Source organism: Cavia porcellus, unplaced genomic scaffold, assembly GCF_034190915.1.
Source record: "Cavia porcellus strain 051 isolate PalLab524CR breed Dunkin Hartley unplaced genomic scaffold, mCavPor4.1 scaffold_21, whole genome shotgun sequence".
Taxonomy (NCBI): domain Eukaryota; kingdom Metazoa; phylum Chordata; class Mammalia; order Rodentia; family Caviidae; genus Cavia; species Cavia porcellus.
Genome location: NW_026947504.1, coordinates 59,169,480 through 59,190,614, shown reverse-complemented (window position 1 = coordinate 59,190,614; position 21,135 = coordinate 59,169,480). Strand labels below are relative to the sequence as shown.

General features: G+C 37.4%; 1 protein-coding gene across 10 annotated transcripts in view; it reads left to right on the top strand.

Annotated features, from left to right (window-relative positions):
• Nucleotides 1-21,135, top strand: part of Enox1 (ecto-NOX disulfide-thiol exchanger 1) — a 568,850-nt gene that overhangs the window by 196,739 nt on the left and 350,976 nt on the right. The gene's annotated exons all lie outside the window — the stretch shown is intronic.

Sequence of the window (21,135 nt, the reverse complement as noted above, 5' to 3'; positions counted from 1 at the left end):
AGTAAAGAAAGTGACAGGTACTGATCAGAAGGCAATAAAGTGAGGTGATTTTGATTATACCTCTTGAGTGATGCTACTTTTTGGTATCTGAGAAAGGTAACATTGGAACTGATAATCAATGTTTGGTATTATATTCATTATTAAGAATTAGAAATAAACGTTTTTCAATGTGTCAAAATTTTTAGAAACAAAATTCTCCTAGAACATAAATAAAAAACATCTCCCCCAAGTGACTTTGTCTTCTTTCAAACAATTGAGTTTGAGTCACCTGTTAGTAAGATAAATTTTACTGATACTCCCAGTAACAAAAGTAAATGTTTGTCTCATTTACTTTTATGTCTGTATTATGGTCTGATGACTTCTTATTCTTAGAAATTTGGTTTGGTCTGTGAATCTTGCTGGTTCTGATGTTTCCATTGACTGTTCTCTGTAGTCTGATGAAGTCCAAGCACACCTAATTTTCTCCGGCCTTCCTTCTAATCACACAAACACATTACGTGTATCTTCTATTGGCTTGCCCCTAGTGTGGGTCAGATCTCTGATTCTCATTCCAGGGTCTTTAGTTTCTCATTTTAAACAGCTCTTTGTTCCGTGGGTTCTGTGATTCAGGATAACAACAATAGCTGTAAATTCATGAATTCAGACTTTGTTCTATAAGGATTATCAATTAGGATAGGGACATGAAAGCAGGCAATTGTCAACTAAGAGAGAATTGCAAGAGTTTGAAAACTCAGCTCGGGATGCTGTTGATGAATCTTCTGTTCAAAACAAAACAAATAAACTAACCAAAACCCTGTGCATCTTTGAGGATTTGACTGCAGAAGCTGTCATTTTGTCTTTTCAAGCTCTTCATGCCCCCCATTTCTTTACCACCTCACCCTAGAATTCTTCATAAGTAGCTGTGGCCTATAAGCAGCTCTCTGGTATAAGGCCCCTGGTGCTTTTTGACATACTCTTACATACTTAACACACCCCTTAGGTGTGTTAAGGGGTGTGTTAAGTATGTAAGAGTCTGATTCCCTAAGGTCAACAACCATGGTGTTTTCTTTTTTATGATTTCCTTAATTAAGGTGAAATTCATATAACATAAAATTAACCAGTTTAAAATAAATAATTTATTGATGTTTAGTGCATTCTTGGGGTGGTTAGCCAGCACTTCTAATTTAGTTCCAAAATGTTCTCCTATCCTCGCAAGAAAACGTGTTTGGCGTTACACCCTATTATTCTACCTGTGATCGTATCCTCTTGTTACATCTGACTTCTTGTCATCTTGTATACTGCCTGGGTTAGAGTAAGTGTTCAATAAATTTTACTGGAATAATGAGTGTTTGAACATTTTCATGTAATTGCGTTATTCATCCACATTATCGTGGGCTGATTACATGTGCGTGGCAGTATACTGGTGCAGGTCTTAGAGCTGTAGACATTACTTATGTTCCTGCCCTCATGGACTTTATAATCTGACTAAATGTTGGCTGAGAAAAATGTTATATGACATGTAATTTAAACTTCTCAGTCGCCACCTGCATTTATTTTCTATTTCTATTGTTACGGTTATCATAAAAGGATGGCTTAAACAATCTAAATTTATTCTCTTACATTAGTGAAGGTCTGAAGATTCACATTGCTCCCACTGGACTAAAATTCAGGTGCAGACAGGCATTCTTCCTGGAGCAAGACATACTGAGTTTGCCAAATCTGATTTATGTCTTACAAAAGCACGTCTCATTTGGAACAAGGTACGCTGTCTGTGCATGCATGTCTTCCCTATTGGTCAGCACAGCTTTGGGCGATTGATATTGAAAAATAATTACAAGTGTATGTGTATTAAGAAAAAGGACAGGGTCCTATGAGATCGTATTCCAGAGTATCTAACCTCATAGTGAGATGTGAGAAAATTTCCTGAAGAAATCAGAAACCTAAGCTGCAAGGGGATTAATTCTTAAATTAATGTTCCCCTCCCCTTCCTGTTTAAAGCCCTTAAATAGCATTTGCGGAAAGGCTAGAACCCCACTGTATGTATCTATGTCTATCATATCTATATCTATATCTATATCTATATCTATATCTATATCTCTATATCTGTCTATATCTATCTATCTATCTATCTATATGTATATATATATATATATATATATGAACATACTGAAAGAATATGTATATGGGATTCAGCACCAATATGAGCAGGAAGGTAATGGAATTGAATATGCATTTCTTAGGAAGTTATTTTGACTATTTGTAATACGCATTTTCTTAACATTTCTCTATAGTTTTTGTTTTTAATTATAAAAAAAAAAACCCTTACCTTTTGGTACATAATATTCTGTTACGAGTTTTGTGTTAGACTATAGGATCAGTATATTTCAGTGGAATGCACGTTATATATTCCCTTTGCTTGTTTTTATAAACATACATTCATTATATTTCTAGGTTGTGTTCTCATGAATCCTGTTCTGCCAGGCAGTTAACTCCTAGGCAAAGTCCAGGTGTAACCCTATCTGTCGCTTTTCACCAGCACGGTGGGCATACTACCTGTGTGGGTCCAATTTTCCAAAGATAAGATCCTGAAATAAATTTTTAAAAGGCCAGGTAGCCATGTTTTTGGTTGAGGAGAAGCACAGCTGAGAATTTGTGAAATTACTGAGAAGTCTGTGTTTTATTCTTCTGGTGAGAGCCCTTGCTCCACTGTTTTGAGCCACTGGGGTAGACAATAGCTTGACGGTGCTGTATAATAATATCCTGTGATCCTCTGGAGAAGACTTTGAGGATTGGAGGGCCGGTAGGACAGCAGGGTATGTACACTTTAGGAATGGTTTAATAAAACTGATTTTAGGACATTGGAAAATATGGACGGAATGCTATCCAGTAAAATCCTCTGTGCTACCTACTGTTACCCAGAGGGTAGCCAGTGTGCTTTCTCTGTGTCAAGAACAGAACATGGGGAGCAAAGAAAGCAGTAGCAATGTGGCTTCCTGACAGTTGTTTGCTTTGTGATATGAAAACATCTGCCTTTAGCAAACTTTTGTCATACTTCTTTTGTTTTTAAAAGAGGTTCAGAGATTGAATGTGTCAAACTTTCTAATCGTTCTCATTGAAGCCCCACTGAATGAGACTCGTGCAGGCCTCGGCCTCGTTTAGGAGGTCATCATGGCCTTCACAAAGTTAAGTATTAAAGGGATCAGGGGTTCCCTTGACACTAGTCCCTTTTCAGCTGGGGATATAGCTCAGTGGCATCATAAGCACCTGCCCCGCAAGCAGGCGGTCATGAGTTCGATCCCCGGTACCGATAAAAATGAAAAAGACCGCGCCTGGCCACAGGTCTGCAGAGGAGGAGCTGGGCAGATCTGGGGTGCCCTCACTGGCCTCTCTGCGTGTCTGGAGGACTCTGGATTTCTGCGCCCAGACTGCTGGAGTTCCCTCAGGCTTCCAGGTGCAGTGAAGGAGAGAGGTGGGTTTAAGGCTTCCACATCAGCCTCCCCATTCCCGGCTTCATTTGGAGACCTGCTGAGCTCCCAATAGGTGGGCTGGCCCACACTACCAGCCTAGCCCAGCCTGTTTAGCTGCCGCGCCTGGCCACAGGTCTGCAGAGGAGGAGCTGGGCAGATCTGGGGTGCCCTCACTGGCCTCTCTGCGTGTCTGGAGGACTGTGGATATCTCTGCAACCAGGGAGGGTCCACAGGTTCCTGAAGCACTGCGGCCTGTGGTGAGTACCCTAACCCGGCTGCGATTGAAGAACTGTGGAGCTTCCAAGGGGCAGGTGGGCGCACAGTGTCCCTGAGGCCCAGCTTGTCTGGAACTGCGGAGTTCTGAGCAGGCAGAGGAGGGCCACTGGTTCTGTAGGCCTAATGGCTTGGAGTAGCGCAGCGCCAGAGCCCCAGTAGCTCCAAACATAGAAGGGGATTTTCAACAGATCCTGAGGAAGCTTTCAAGTAACACTTGAAACACAGAAATATAGGAAAATGACAAAACGAAAGACCAAATTACAACCTCAAACCTCCAACCCATCTCAAGAAACCCTAGGAGCGATGTATATAGAAGAAAATATATCCCATCCACCTCATATATCGGACACAATAGCCACTGAAATTGACAAGCAACTCCAGGAAGCTTTAAAGAAATTCAAACTCGAAATAATCTCCCAGATAAAAGAAGAAATGATAAAAGAAATGAAAGAGATTCTAAATATATCTAAAGAAAACACAGATAAAAAATTGGAGGAACTAAACAAAAAGATAGAATCCTTAGACGAGCAATATAAGAAACAAACAGAATACATAATGCAGATGCACAGAGATATACAGGAAATAAAAAACTCCACTGAAAGTTGTAAAAACCGCCTTAATGAAAGTGAAGATAGAATTTCAGACCTTGAAGACAGGATTGCAGCTAGTGAACAGGAAAGGAAAGATCTTTTGAAAATAACAAGGAACCAGGAAACAACAATTCAACAACTGCAAGACGATGCAAAGAAGAATAACATAAGAATGATAGGGATTAATGAAAGAGAGGGAGACAACATGAAGGATGTCAGGAGGATATTTAGAGAAGTAATAGCTGAAAATTTCCCAAGCATGAGATCAGAAACTGACATCAGGATCAGTGAAGCATATAGAACTCCAAACAGTCATAACCAAAATAAAACTACACCCAGACATATAATAGTCACCATCCCAGAAATCCAACACAAGAATAGATTATTAAAAGCTGTCAGAGAGAAAAGACAAATCACTTATAAAGGAAAACCTATCAGAATCACAGCAGACTTCTCAGCACAAACGATAAAGTCAAGAAGAGCATGGAGTGAAGTATTCCAGATCCTAAAGCAAAATGATTTCCAACCAAGACTGATATATCCTGCAAAACTATCATTCAAAATAGATGGTGCAAGACGATACTTCCATGACAAAGAACAGCTGAAGAACTTCATGAACACCAAACCAACCCTGCAAACAATATTGAAAGACAGTTTAGATACACAAAGGAAAAAACCACTAAGCAAAGCAAATAATTAAACAGAACCGAAAGATAAAGATGCAACAGCAGAGAGATAACATTCCTACAATTAACCAGCATTTAACAGTAATAACCATTAATGTAAATGGTCTCAATGCACCAATCAAAAGAAACAGACTAGCAGAATGGATCAAGAAACAAAATCCAACCATATGCTGTTTACAGGAAACCCATCTAACCCAGAAAGATACTCACAGACTGAAAGTCAAAGGATGGAAAACAATTCTTCATGCAGCAGGAATCCAAAAAAAGGCAGGAGTAGCCATTCTGTTTGCAGACAACGTGAACTTTAAACAAACAATGACCATAAAGGACAAAGAAGGTCACTACATACTCGTAAGGGGAAAACTCCAAGAGGAAGAGATAACTATCTTAAATATATACACACCAAACTCCAGAGCACCCAGTTATATAAAACAATTATTAACAGAAATGAAAACTCAAATTATCAGTAACACAATTGTAACAGGAGACCTTAATACACCACTGACACCAAGGGACAGATCAACCAGACAGAAAATGAGCAAAGAAATAACAGAACTGAATCACACCTGTGAACAAATGGGTTTGATAGACATATACAGAATGTTCCACCCAACAACATCAGAATACACATTCTTCTCAGCAGTACATGGATCATTTTCTAAAATAGACCATATATTAGCTCACAGAACATATTTAAGCAAATGCAAAAGAGTTGAAATCATCCCTTGCATATTATCGGATCATAGCGCTCTGAAATTAGAAATTAATGACAAAGGATACTGCAAAAATTCCGCAAACACATGGAAACTAAATAACACACTCTTGAGTAATCAGTGGGTCACAGAAGAAATTAAAGAAGAAATTAAACAATACCTAAAAGAAAATGAAAATGCAGATACAACTTACCGGAATCTGTGGGATGCAATGAAAGCCGTTCTGAGAGGAAAATTTATTGCACTGAGTTCCCACATCAGGAAAACAGAACGAATACAAGTAAATAACTTGATGCTACACCTCAAACAGCTAGAAAAAGAAGAGCAAGTCAAGCCCAAAGCCAAAAGAAGAGAGGAAATTATAAGAATCAGAGCAGAAATCAATGCAATAGAGACTAAGAAAACAATCCAAAGAATCAACGAATCAAAGAGTTGGTTCTTTGAAAGAATAAATAAAATCGATAAGCCCCTAGCCAACCTTATTAAAAAAAGGAAAGAAAAAGCTCAAATTCATGCAATAAGAAATGAAAAAGGAGAAATCACTACAGACCCAATAGAAATACAGAGGATCATCAACACCTATTTCGAAAACCTCTACTCTCAAAAGTTTGATAACACAGAAGAAATAGACAGATTCTTAGAAGCATATGAAGTACCAAAGCTAGATCAAGAGGATATAAAACTGTTGAATAACCCAATCTCTGCTAATGAAATTGAGAATGTAATTGGGTCCTTGCCCACCAAGAAGAGCCCAGGCCCAGATGGATTCACTGCAGAATTCTACAAGAAATATAAAGAAGACCTAATGCCGACACTCCTCAAACTATTCAATGAAATTGAAAGGGAAGCAATCCTTCCTAAGTCATTCCTGGAAGCAAATATTACTCTAGTACCAAAACCTGAGAAAGACCCAACTATAAAAGAGAACTATAGACCGATCTCCCTAATGAACACAGATGCAAAAATCCTCAATAAAATATTGGCAAATAGGATCCAGCAAATCATCAAGAAGATTATACACCATGACCAGGTGGGATTCATCCCAGGAATGCAAGGATGGTTCAACATACGCAAATCAATAAATGTAATCCACCATATCAATAAAGCCAAAAATAAGAATCACATGATCATCTCTATAGATGCAGAAAAAGCCTTCGATAAGGTCCAACACTTATTCATGATAAGAACTTTACAGAAAATTGGAATAAATGGTCTTTACCTCAATATAATAAAGGCCATTTATGACAAACCAACAGCCAGCATCATACTAAATGGCCAAAAATTGAAAGCCTTTACTTTAAAATCGGGTACAAGACAAGGATGTCCTTTATCACCACTCCTATTTAATATAGTACTGGAAGTACTAGTCAGAGCAATTAGGCAAGAAAGAGAAATAAAAGGGGTAAAGATAGGAAAAGAAGAAGTTAAATTATCATTGTTTGCAGATGACATGATACTCTACATAGAAGACCCCCTAAACTCCATTGAAATACTCTTAGATACAATAAATAAATTCAGTAATGTGGCTGGATACAAAATCAATACTCAGAAATCAATAGCATTCCTATACACGAACAACAAAATTACAGAGAGGGAAATAAGAGAAACTGGACTATTCACATTAGCAAGCAAAAAAATGAAATATTTAGGAATTACTCTTACGAAAGAAGTGAAAGACTTATACAGTGAAAATTATAATACACTGAAAAAGGAAATTGAAGATGATCTCAGAAAATGGAAAGACATCCCTTGCTCATGGATAGGAAGAACAAACATTGTGAAAATGGCCATTCTCCCAAAACTGTTATACAGATTCAATGCAATCCCAATAGAAATACCATCAACATACCTTATAGATCTAGAGAAATCACTCCTAAATTTCATCTGGAACCAGAAGAGACCTAGAATCGCAAAGGCAATTCTAAGCAGCAAAGACAAAGCAGGAGGCATCACAATCCCTGACTTGAAGTTATACTACAAAGCAACAGTAGTAAAATCAACATGGTATTGGAATCAAAACAGAGCTGAAGATCAGTGGAATAGATTAGAAGATACAACCACAACTACGAACACACTCAACCACCTTATTTTTGATAAAGGAGCCAAGCAGGTTCACTGGAAGAACGACAGTCTCTTTAATAAATGGTGCTGGAAAAACTGGCTCTCCATTTGCCGAAAACTAAAGCTAGACCCATGTCTATCACCATGTACTAAATTAAAATCTAAATGGGTCAAAGATCTGAATATTAAAACAGAAACACTAAATCTATTGGAAGACAAAATAGGTAGAAACCTTGGAGACATAGGAGTAGGTAAAGAATTCATGAACAGGACTCAAACCGCACGGGAAATACTTCCCAGAATCAATAACTGGGACCACTTCTTATTAAAAAGTTTCTGCATGTCAAAAGAAATCTCCAGCATAGTGAAAAGAAAACCCACAAACTGGGAAAAGATTTTAGTGAACTCTCTCTCAGACAAGGGCCTCTTGTCTAAAACATATAAAGAATTAAAGAAACTCAGACCTCCGAAATTCAAAGATCCAATCCAAAAATGGGCATCTGAGATGAATATCCAATTCTCAGATGAAGAAATGCAAATGGCAAATAAATACATGAAAAAATGCTCATCATCATTGGTCATTAGAGAAATGCAAATTAAAACCACACTGAGATACCATCTCACTCCTGAAAGAATGGCCAGGATCAAGAAAACCGACAACAAATGCTGGAGAGGCTATGGGGAAAAAGGAACTCTCCTGCACTGCTGGTGGGAGTGTAGACTGGTACAGCCTTTGTGGAGATCTGTCTGGAGATTTCTCAAAAAGTTGGGACTGGAAATCCCATTTATTCCAGCTATTCCACTTCTAGGCATATTCCCAGAAGAACTGAAAGCATCATACCACAGTGATATATGTGCACCTATGTTTATAGCAGCACAATTTGTAATCGCCAGATCTTGGAAACAACCCAAGTGCCCATCAACTGAGGAATGGATAAAAAAGTTGTGGTATTTCTATACAATGGAGTATTATTCAGCTATAAAGAAGGATCACATTGAGATATTTATCAATAAATGGGCACAGCTTGAGACCATACTCATAAGTGAAATAAATCAATCTCGCATGTGTGAATACCGAATAGTTTCCCTAATGTAAGTAATGATTCAAATATATAAAAATATGTGGTAATCATGATTCCCCATTAGGTGGCCTTGAAGCCTTATAAAGTTTTCACTCATTAATTAGAAAGGCTTTATTCTGGGCTTCTTGATATGAAAATATTTGAAGCTAGAGTATATGAAGTTTTACCCAAATATTTCAAGGAAAAAGACACTATGGTAACTACTATTAAGTCAGGTTATAAGGTGGTGAAGTACTAGGTTATTGAAACAGTCATGCTGTGACCTCTATTGTTATATTGTTATGTCCTATTTTATCTCAATCTCCCCCTTATTGTTTCAAAAAAAATTATTTAGTCATTTCTTATGTTTGTCTTAATTAAAGAAAAAATTCAAAAAAATTAGGATATATAAATAGTAACTCTTTTCGATTTCCTATTAACTTGTTTTGAAGTCCTGTAGTACTCCCACGATCTTGTTTTGACTGATTAGACTCTGTTCCATTCTATATGATAGTATCAAGTTTGAAGACATAGGCAACTACTTTGAAGACAATAAGATTCACTAAGATACCCATTCTGGTTTGACTATTGTCTTCTTTGGAAGTCCTGTAATGTTTACAACGCCTAAGTTTTATTGGTCTTGTTCTCTACTGTTTTGTCCAACTTTATAATATCTAATAAGATAGACAATTCTTTTTAAGGAAACAAGGGACAACGTTGATAACCATTGTTGATAAACTTGTACTCTGTTCTACACCATGTGCTACGTCTATCCTTGGTATTGACTGACAGCTTTGTTTTGCCATATTTGACTGTATTCTCCCCCCCCCCAAAGAAAGTAATAAGCACTAAGGAGTAATAAAATCCAAGATGTGTAAATTTTGTTGTAAAAAAGAGAGGGAAAAAAAAAAAAAGAAAAGGAGCTCTAACGGATATAACAGCAAGTGTGTTTGGGGGTGTTAAATAGCTGACTTTATCAATGTTTTTGGAACATTGAACACAGCTGTTTGCAGTCTCCCTGTTTGAATGTCCACCTTGTGTTCTTTGATACTGTGATTTGAGGAACTATTTTCAAGAAAATAGTGTGTAATCTACTAGCAGGTAATTTCTTACTGTTATGGTTTTTTGTTTTGTTTTGTTTTGTTTTGTTTTGTAGTTCTGTATTGCGTGTACCCTTACGCCGCTTTGGTTTGTTTTGTGTTTTTCTCTTTTTCCTCTTAAATTAAAAAAAAAAAAAAATGAAAAAGACAAAAAAAAAAAAACAAAAAAAAACAAAAAACCCTAACTGCTCTTTAATTGTAGGTGATCAAAACACATTTTAAATTCACGTTTAGGTGAGCTTTAACCCAATAAACAGTTTGATGCAATAAGCTCCAAAGTTGGGTCTTTTCATGTGTCATTCCTCCTGAAATCTGTTGTTTCTTTACTGCAGTTCTTTCCTCTTTTGCAAAAGAGGCTTCTCTTCAGTCTTCTGGGTCCTGTCTACCTTGTTTATTTCCTGACACTGTTTCTTAGTCTTCTTTCTGTCTCAGATCCTGCTTTGATAAAATTTTTGTGAGGGAAGCTAACAGAATATAGAGCCTTAACCAACCCATTTCTTTTCTGGTGGTGTTTCAGTATGATACACTGTTTCTAGGGCCTGAATGAAACAGGTGCCAGCAGGGTGTGGTTTGGAGTTTGCCAGTACAGACTCCAGTCACAGCAGGAAGATGTTGAATATTCCCCATCTCTCTCTCTGGGCGTCTCTGCAGTGAGTCCCTGTGTAAACATTGGTGTGTCAGTCCGCAGGGACAGTCCTTACTACGATCACGTGCGTTTGTAGGAAGCCAGTGGTTTCTCTTTACTGATCACTCAAGCATGACAGGTGTTTAAATAGCTCCAATGCCCGGACTAGGATTACAGTTGAAAGCAAAAGTGTACATTTCAGTGAGCAGTTGGAGTTTCAGAATAAGTGTTCTTCTAGCTCTCACGATTTCAGTTTATAATGAATTGCACGTATTGCAAACTTTTAAAAACAGTATTATGATGCACATATTAAATCAAATCTATTAATGTCCTCTAAGCATTGATTCTAACCCAAAACATTAATTTTAGTAGAAATTAATGTGCACCAAAGGTCAGTTACTTGTGTGGGCATATGTCATCGCCTGCTCTGTCTGAAGCAAACCTTTCATTTGTAGAACCTGCTGACAATACCGTGAGTTCAGTTCCTGAATGGTGAAAGCTGTGTGGCATTTGCTTTTCTAACTGTCATCTTCATAATCTGTTAGGACCCCCGCCTACCTGAACTGGCCTTCACATGGCCTTCTGTTTTATCCCATCAAATTGACATATATATTATTATATTTTTAAGTAGCACTTAGTCTGTCATAGGGTGCATTAGCCTTGAAGATTTGCAACCCATGTTGTAATTTTGAGGAGGAAAATTGGTTAAATGACATGAGAAATATAGCAGATCATGAACAAAATTCTTTCTGAGTTTCATTTTCTGTTCCAGTCATCCATATCCCTGTCACTAACCTCATTAGGTCAAGGGCTTAGAGGCATTTTGTACAGAATTGGCATATGTTTTGGTGGCAGTGGCACACATTTTAGCCTCTGAACAGAGATTTTCCTTCCCACTTGGGGGTGCAGTCCTTTTCAAATACCTTTAATTTTTAGCTTGAAATTTAATATTGCATAATGAATTTTGCCTCAGGAGGCCTTTATGACTGTATACTGAAGTTTGTTTCATTTTTCATAAGTCCAGGAATTCAGACTTTCACAAGCAGCTATGAAGGTCAAGCAATTGATTTAACTTCTGTGAAAGGATCAGAGTTTTTAGATGCTGTCCTTTTACTTGTTCCAAAGTTTTTATCAGTCTTAATGGCAAAACATATTCTGTGAGTTTGAATCATTAAGGAATATGTCTTTATTGAAACAATAATGGGGGAAAAATTTGGTCATGTTCATACTGCATGTGGACCATGGAAGGAAACATCTGTAGCCTACAGAGGATGTCTGGGTAACATACTTGTACTTCTGTATATCCAGCCTGTGCCTGAAAGTGTTCATCACTACTGAACAGATGCTGGTGTGAACTAGGTCACCATCGCAGCAGGCATGCGAATGCACAGATTTCTTGATTATTGCAGTGACAGCTATTGCATTTTATTCATGCTAATTTTGAGGCTCACCTCTGTGACATACGAATACTTGTGCAGTAGTGAACTTGAAAACATCTACAGGAAAAAATCAGACTAGCTTGGAAGACTCATAAAGTACCATCTCTTTGGTACAATCAAAGAACTCTTTGGCTATGAAGGCATGGAATCAGAGGAAAGGATGAGTGTAAGGCTGAATGCACTTCTAATATAGACATTTTTGAGTACTTTCACCCAGAAAGCTGCTAATTCACAGAGTACCATTAGTTCTGTGAAAAGTGAAGTCATTGAAATAAGAAAAATAGGCAGCATGAAGTGAGTCCTTGTCATTGGTAGTCATTAGCATGCAAGCCTGCTAGTATTGTTCTAAGTGTCATGTGATTTCCTTGACCAAGCAGAAACCTTTCTAGTAATCGTAGCAGTTAATATCACACAAGTTATTGTTGCTTTCTGGAATGCTTTATATTTTTAATGCTAATGAGATCCTTCTTTGTTCTGATGTACCTCTAAAAATTTAAAGAGAATCAAAGAATTCATAATTTATGTCTGTCCCAAAGGTAACAGAGTGACTCAATGATATCTGTGAAGGGATGATTTAAATTTCATGTCTTATGCAAGAGGTGATTTTTATGTGAAAACTGCAAGAACTGGCCTGAGGGATAACCAGATAATTATCCCTCTAACAGCAGAGATAGATTCCTGGGGGATTAGAGCTGAAAGCTTGGTGGATCAGCTATGCCCTTGCGAATCATGGTTGCCACAACGGAACACGTAGCAACTGCTGCAGTGCGCTGAGCACACCTTACCTCTTGCCTCCAGAGAGCACTGTGAGGAGACCTTGTGTGTCTCCAAAGCCAGTGAGCAGAAATTTCCTGTGAAAGAATTCAGGACAAGGCTGAGTGAAATGTTTGTCTACAACAGCAAGAAAAAAATTTGCTTTCTCCACTCTGGTTCCAGAGGTGGTCCCTGATGAATTCAGTGAAATGTATTGGTCCTTGAGCCACCAGAGCCATGACTTCCCTAGATCATCAAGGCTTTTGTGTTCTCAGAGCTCAAGACCCTCTTCACTTAATTCCCTTTGTGTGTGAGATGTTAGATTTGGAAAGGTCAAAAGGGGCAAAAAGAAATATTTTACTGTGCACAGCTTGGTTAAAAGTATCTATTTTGAGTCCCACAATTTTTAGCATTTGCTTTTATGCATTTCATCATTATTCATTTTTCTCTATGGAAAAATTTAGGTGCCAAGGTATGAAATCTTACAACCTATGAGGGAAAGGGACTTATATAATTATATAAGTATAGAGAGGTTGGTGGAAATAGAGTAAATGTTTTTAGCCTGATTCTCTATTTTGTCTATTTCTAGGTGTATTGTGTATGTCTTCACTTTTCCATCAGAAAATACTCTTGATACTCCCTTGATCTCTTAATTTATGTTTATCCTAGGAGCGGTTTCTGCTTACTGGTCTGTTTACCACCTGCTCTTTCTCTGAACTCTTCCTTTGCTTCTGAGATACATCTGCCTCCTTGCTCCTTATGCTTGTCTGACATACGCATGTACGCAAGCAAACAAATCCGGAGAGGCTGCTGGACGGGACTTCAGAGCTTATCCACTTCAACCGTTTGTCTCTCCGCTGAGGAACTGGAGGTCTTACATTTCTTTATTATCTTTTTAAACTTGTCTCTTCAGAAATAATTTTAAGGTTTTAAGGCAATAATAAGCACATAGTCTCTCTTGAGTTCAGAGTTAGTTGAGAAGCAAATGTGGGAGTTAGACAGATTGAGTGATGTGATGAATGTGGTTGGACTGGAGAGTGTGACCGCATCGGTGTCCACACAGCCCCCTTCGTGAAAACTGACCCTTCGCTCATAGGCAAAGCTACATAGAGCCAGCCTGTCCTAGCTTGGCAGCCTGCTCAGGAAGTAACAGAATGGATCAATCCTGTGCCCTTAGGCATTTAAGAGAGGAAGGTGATGAGCTAGACTAGCTCAATTCTTTCTCTGAAACTAATAAATCACATAAATTGTTCCTTTCAAAGGAAAAGTGAATGAGAGGGCAGAGGCTGTGTTCTCTTGAGATGATTTTCCCCTCCCCTCTATGGAAACACGAGGAATAGGGGAATAGCTGTCATCACCATTAGAGATTGTGGAGCCATTTCCCTAAGGACATCTTGGCCAAAATATAAAGTGTATCTGGTGTTGCTGTGGGAAGAGTAAACTCGTTCTGCCTTGCTGGTTTGTAAATTCTTTCTCACGCACATCTGTGCTTCCCTCTACTTCCCACCCAGTGGGCACGGAGGACTTCGTGCTCAGCAGTGGCCTCAGTGATGAGTCTAGATGGGAGGCATTCATTGGCTATGACTTTTCTTTTCCTAATCTTTTCTTTCTGCAGAAATTGTTCCTAATGAGGTCTTGCTTTTTTCTATGTATTTCCAAATAGAACGTAAAAATCCATCATCTCTGTTTAGTTTTTATCCTTCTTGACTATATTAAGACTATAAAATTATTGACATTCTTTAATTTTTCAATGTCTTTGGCCTTTGAGATCCTCTGAGTTCTTTTTACTAGTTTTTTCTCATGTCATCTCCTTTCTTAAAATTCTTCACTAGTCCATAAATTGTGGACCACATTTCAGGTAAGTTTAGGGGTTCTTTTTTTGCCTGTTTTCTCGTCTGTCTTTATCCATGTCTTCTACTTCTACCTCTGTACTGATGTCTCCCCAGTGTCTCATTGTCAGCTCTATCCCCCTTGTCCAACTCTAGGCTGAGATATACCCATTTCTGACTTCTTTTATGGCATATTTCACTGAGACATTGAAATTTGAACACCTCCAAACAAAACAAATTATATATAAAAATGCAGTCTGCTCCTATTTTTCACTTCTTTTCTTGGTTAATTTCATCATTGTTTCCTCTACTCAAATGGAAAACTTCAAAGGTATCCTCAGTTATATTTGATGTGTCTAAATTGAATCAAATGCTAAGAAGGCAAGTAATGAACATTTCATGGATATTTAAACTAACAAAACATATGATTAGTATAACTATAAAAATATTTATAAGAAAGATACAGAACTAAGCCAGAGAAGAAATGATTAACTTACTCTCAGTTTGGGCACAAGGTAATTTATGAACTGAGTTTTCCAAACCAAGTTGGAGTTTGTCAAGTAGACAAAAAAGCATGAACACTATATGAAAAGACAGAAAAATACGGAAATTACATGGTATGGTTAGGCTGATGTTAGGGGCTCATTCTTGGAGTGTGAGGATTGCTGCTACAAAGCTGAGCAATATGGCAGGGGCCAGATGGAGAAAGACAGGGTTTTTTTGTGCAGGAGTAGAGGTTTGGTTTTGTTTTTAATGTTAAGGATTTGCTCTTTATACTTCAATTAAAATATTTCAGTAAAATAAGGGTCCTTGTTTCCTTCTCTGACTCCATGCAGTAATACAGGCAGGGGTTTGTGCACTTTGTTTTCTGAATGTTACTAAAAGTGTATTTTACCTAAACCTGTGCCTTACAATGAAATGAAAGGTTTCAAGAAAAAAGCTATTTGAGCCAAAGGAGAGTCTGAAATATTGATCCAGAGAAACAAAAAACAGAGAAAAATTGGTAAATTGATTTAATGAGGGTGATCTGGGGCCTGATCCATCTGTATGCACTGATCCATCCATCTGTATGACTATCTGTTTGCCATAAGTAGTTTTTACATAATTATGTGGCATTCTTCAAAAGAAAACAAAGAACCAGCCAGGGAAAGGACACCATGACCCAACAGTGTTATGACAAGGCTATTTTGTTAGCAATATGACTTGAAGAGAAAGGATAGTGGAGAGGAAACTCCTTTAAGGGACTGTGGAAGTATTTCAAATGATGTATCCATGTTTAAGGATATAAAGCTCTTTAGTTATCTTTGTGTGAGTGTGTGTGTGTGTGTGTGTGTGTGTGGTGGTGGTGGTGGTGGTGGTGATGGTGGTGGTGATGCTGGGGACTGAACTGAGCTATATTCCCCAGCCTATTTTTATATTTGATTTTGAGACAGGGTTTCACTATGTCTTAACTTGCCATTCTCTTGAATTAGTGTCCAGAGTATTGAAATTGTCAGATGCACCACTATGCCCAGTTACCTTGCTTTATGATGGTCTCTTCCAAAGAGACCTTGGCTATATTGCATAAAACCATTTATTGAATGATTTACTGAAACAGAAATACTTATTGATTACCTATACCCATGGTAAGTTCTGGAGATTTGATAGACCTACCCTTATGGGGAGTGAGTATTATGAAATTAGTAGCTTATACTTTTCTAAAATGGTCAGGCTCAGGATTTTCAAGTTAGACTTCCAGGGTGTCAGTCCTAATAGTTAAAAATTGACTTTTGAAATGAAAGCTGTCTATTCTTCTGTCTATTCTCATCAGTAGAATGAGGTTTAAAAACTTACTGATTTTTAGGATTCAAATAATAATTATATTAATACAAACATTAACAAGTTAGTATAGAAATTTGAGAAAAACATTGCACTGGTGTTTGGGACTCACACTATGTGTAAGAATGGGTTACTTTAGAACCAGTGACTATGTGGGAATGCATTATTTTAGAAACTAAGTTCTTTCTCTTTTTGTGGTGTTCTTTCATCTCAACTTGGGATCTAACTTGATTATCACAAGCTCAAATGAGTGGACCAATCAAACATAGTGTTTCTGGAAGGAAGTCAGCAGGTTGATAGAGGTTTGGTTAAAGCAGATTTCCTCTCTGATGGAAATAGCCAGGGAGCTGTAACTTTCTTCTGAGAACACCCTGACATGGTGGCTGAAAGTAGCTCTTTGGGATACCTGGAATTTTAAATCAGATGTTGCATATTCTTAACGTATGCCATTCCCCATGGACAGTGCACTGCACACCTGCTCTGGAGGTATTCTACATTCCAGGGCAAGGGAAGATGATTACTGGGTTAGTTTTTGGAGGCAAAGCCTTTACTGACATATTTTATCAAAATATTTTTGCTGTAGTTATATACTGTCCTATTTAACTTGTTTATAAGTAATACCACCACTTGTCAAAGAACTGAAAAAAGAGTGTTATTCTATCACAAAGAAAAATTCATCACCTAGGGATTTTTCATATTACGTTTTGGAAGTACAATAGATCAACATTTTTATAGCAAGGGAGTATTTTCTGTGGTCTTTAGAGACTCAAAGTAAACATCTTTAAATGTCACAACTCTTTAAAACCCAAACAGAGCTGTACTCTCATTAGAGAGTTGTCTGCCCAGAATTCACAAATTGAAATATCTTTCCATAAAGTTTATTGTAAACAAGAAACCAGGAAGAGGCGTGTGTGCGATTCAATAAATATCAGACTCGGAGCTTCTAGCTTGTTAAATGCAAAGATGTTGAGGTTGCACATTCACACCCTGACTCAGGTTATTATGATTTACAACTCTACTTTATAAATTCTGTTTCTCTTCTTTGTTGTCTGTGGGGAGCAAGCAGAGCAGAGCAAATATGTACCATAAACACCGATCCTTCTTCTCTTTATACTCCAGGCCCTTCTCTTGAAATTATGGACATTAATTGTTCTCATTCTCCTAGTTTTTGTAAGATTAATTAACTGATTATCTGGCCACATCTAGACAGCAGTAAACTGATCTTTGAGAGTTACATTAATCATTCCAAATAATTAAAAATGTTAACAAAATGGCCTTTGGCAAGTTCTTTTATTTATTGGATATCATTTTATTCAATTAAAAACATATTAAATATTTAAAAGTACTATAGGAGGCTAAATAAAAGGGAAAGTGATAAATCTCAAAACTGAATGTCACATTATTTAAAAGCAATAATAGAGGCAAAATATTAAAAATGAATGCAAATGTGGAGGAAAAGATCTTTATGCCCACGTTATATTAAGATATGCTAAAATTATATTAAAATTATTTTCCTAACTATTCAGTGAATATATTCTTTTATTTTCCTGCTAAGATTTGATCATATAGCTTTTACTCCAAGCTTGCAGGACACTAATTATGCTATCAAATTTTAGTTCTATTTTTTCTCTCCATCTGTTTTAGTGAGTTTTATAAAGTTCTTGGAGAGACCAATCAGGAATTGGCATGGAGACATTTGTCCAAATTATGAATAAACAAATTGATTTCCTGGATGGAATACCATTTTCTGTTGGCTGTCTCTACTCCTGGAAGGGCAGATTGTTCTGCTCATTCTTATTTTAGATGATCTGGATGGTCACTGAAAAAATAGTAGGCAGTGCTTTAGTTATAAGGCTCACCATAATAAACCAACTCTAACAATAAAAATGGTATGCTTTTACATTTTACAGTAGTTTATAATTTGCAAAGCATTTTCACAGTGGATATTTAGACTTACTTAGAATATAAGTGTAATTTAGTAAATTATTTTTCTTGTTAAATATATAGTATTAGTCATTTATAGTAAAATATAGTTTATAAAGAGAAAAGTTTATTCTGACTCACACTTTTGAAGGTTCAAGTAAATAATTGATTTGCCCCATTGTTTCAGTTATATAGCAAGGCAACACATCATGGCAGGAGTGTGTGGCAGAATAAAATTGCTCAACTCATAAGACAGAGAACAAAAAGAAAAGGAAATTAAAAAAAAGAAAAGAAAGAAGAAGCCAGGATCCAATAATCTCCCATGCTCCCAGGACCTTAAGAGATCCCCGTAGCTCCCACTCCAAGTTTCCACCACCTCCCAATGGTGCCATCCTGAGTGGGGCAGAGCAAGCCTTTAACACACAGGCGGTTGTTCAGCATCCACTGAGAGCACAGACCTTCTTTTCTGAGAGTGAAGACCATATTATGTATTCTTTTATGAGTTGATACTTGTCCAGATAATGCAAAAGCTTCTATCTTTAGTTCTGTTTTCCTTCAAAAATACTACTTTATCCCAAATCTCTGTTCTCATATTGCTATAGAAGTATTTTTGAATCATATTCTAACACAGACACACTGTTAGCATTGGTAATAACAGTATGCATATTTGATAAAACAAAAAATTAAATACATTTTACTCAACCTAGGTGGTTATATTCTTTTAGAGTACTAGTGGAATAGAATTCATATATGAGTATAAAATTCCTTGACCTATGCATTCATGACTGGCAGCAAAGTCATTATAGCTGAAATCTTCCAAATATCCAGACTTTGTGGTCAAGTTCACTTTATTTTCACTGTCTAAAGTAATGTCATTCATTGACTTTTACCCCTTATCATTGTGGTGTAATTATTCTTTACAAGAAAGTAGTATGACTTCATAGAGAAAGTTGGTCTTATTCCTTTAAAAATTGTTAAAAAATCTAATGTCAAATACAACTAGCATCCTTCATATACTAATAAATAATAAATGGGAAATGAATGTAGAGAATGACATTCACAGACCACTTATATTCAGCATTTTTATGAGAAAGCATATTTTAGTAGCAAAAACAGTTAAAATTTGACTCAGAAAAACAGGCATCTCTTAAATTTCCTATTGATAGTTATCAGCTATAAATTATTTTTACTACTGTAATATGCATGGTAGTTGTGAAGATCGAGCATTTAAAAACAAGGCTAGGAAATAAAATAGAAATCATTATCATAGGTGAGAATGATACATACTTACATTCTACACACCAGTGAGTTTGCTATTCTCAGAGTGTTCCTAAGCAACATTTACTAGGATAGCCTGTTTTTGTGTTGTTTTTAACATAAATATCAAACAAAAGTGAGAATCTCTTGCTTAACTAAACTTGGTTTTCTGAAATTTGCTGCCAAGTGGATAAAAATATCCCAGGCCCAGACCCCAGAATGTGTGTGTTGTGGGCACTGGAGCTACCAATCCGTAGTGGCTCTTTCCTCACCCAAGCTTTTCATTTTTCTTTCCACTTAAAGCTTGCTCATTTTTTGTTCTCAGTTAATCCTCTGAGTCAGCTGTCATAAAAGAAGTAGCACTCATCCTTAAGAAAGTTAAGAAATCCTTCAGCAAGTCCTGAAAGTTTATTTCCCAAACAAATACTTGCAAAGAGAAATACCTGTACCATAGAAATGCTACTTAACAGGAAAGACAACTCATGAACCCGTAAGATAGAACCACTAGTTTATGGGAGTTTCTGAGGCCCAGCTCATATGTCTTAGGAATGGAGGAGCTGCAAATCCTACAGCAGATCGCAGGAGAGGAAGATGCCTTTTGTGGCCAAAGCTGAAATCATCTGTAGAGACTTCTTTGCTGAGAACTGGGTTTACCATGCCTTCTCTCTTACTCTGCTCCGGCCTTTATGGCCCTCCTCTTCTTCTCTTTCCAGCTTCAGCCTCCTGCTATTGCTGTTGCTCAGGTGGAAAGTTCCTTCTACTGTCCTCTCTCATTATTCAGCCGCTGGTCTGGACGTCACTTCCGTGTAGTAGCATTCTCCCCACATCACAGCCATTTTTATTTTCACTGTGGAAGTAATCTCATTCACCTGTTTAGTTGTATACTATGCTCCTCATTGCTTATCCCTACAGTGAAGTACAGGCCTCCTGAGAGCAGAGACCTTGCTGCTTCTTGTTCCCTGGTCTCCTCCTGGGAGGACATTGTGACGTGGTGGGTGGCCATCAGATGTGCGCTGAGTGAAAGAATGCCATTGGTCACAGTGTCACCGTCTACCTCCGCAGCATCTGCAGTCAGGAGCACCAGGGATCAGTCTGGAGAGCTGTCTTTCCTGTTCAGTAGCATTTCTATGGCACAGGTATTTCTCTTTTCAAATATTTGCTTGGGAAATAAACTTTCAGAACTTGCTGAAGGATTTCTTAACTTTAGGATGAATGCTACTTCTTTTATAACAGCTGACTCAGTGTATTAATTGAGAACAAAGAATAAGCAAACATTTTCTTATTTAAATAAGCAGAAAGTGTGAGAGAATATTTGTAAAGTTAATCCCTCGGCGGTTTACATTATTGAAGTAATTTCCTATTACCCTCATGCACTCACAGCAGCTCATTCCTTGTCCCTGTTTTTGTTAAGGCTATTCCCTACTTTTAGAAGGCACATAACACTCGTAACACTCATCTTTGCTTATTTTAGGCCTTGTGCTCAATTCCTGTCTGCTCTTCAGTGCATTTCTTTATTGCTCCTTTGGGGCTCCTTTCACTGTGGCTGGTATTATTCATC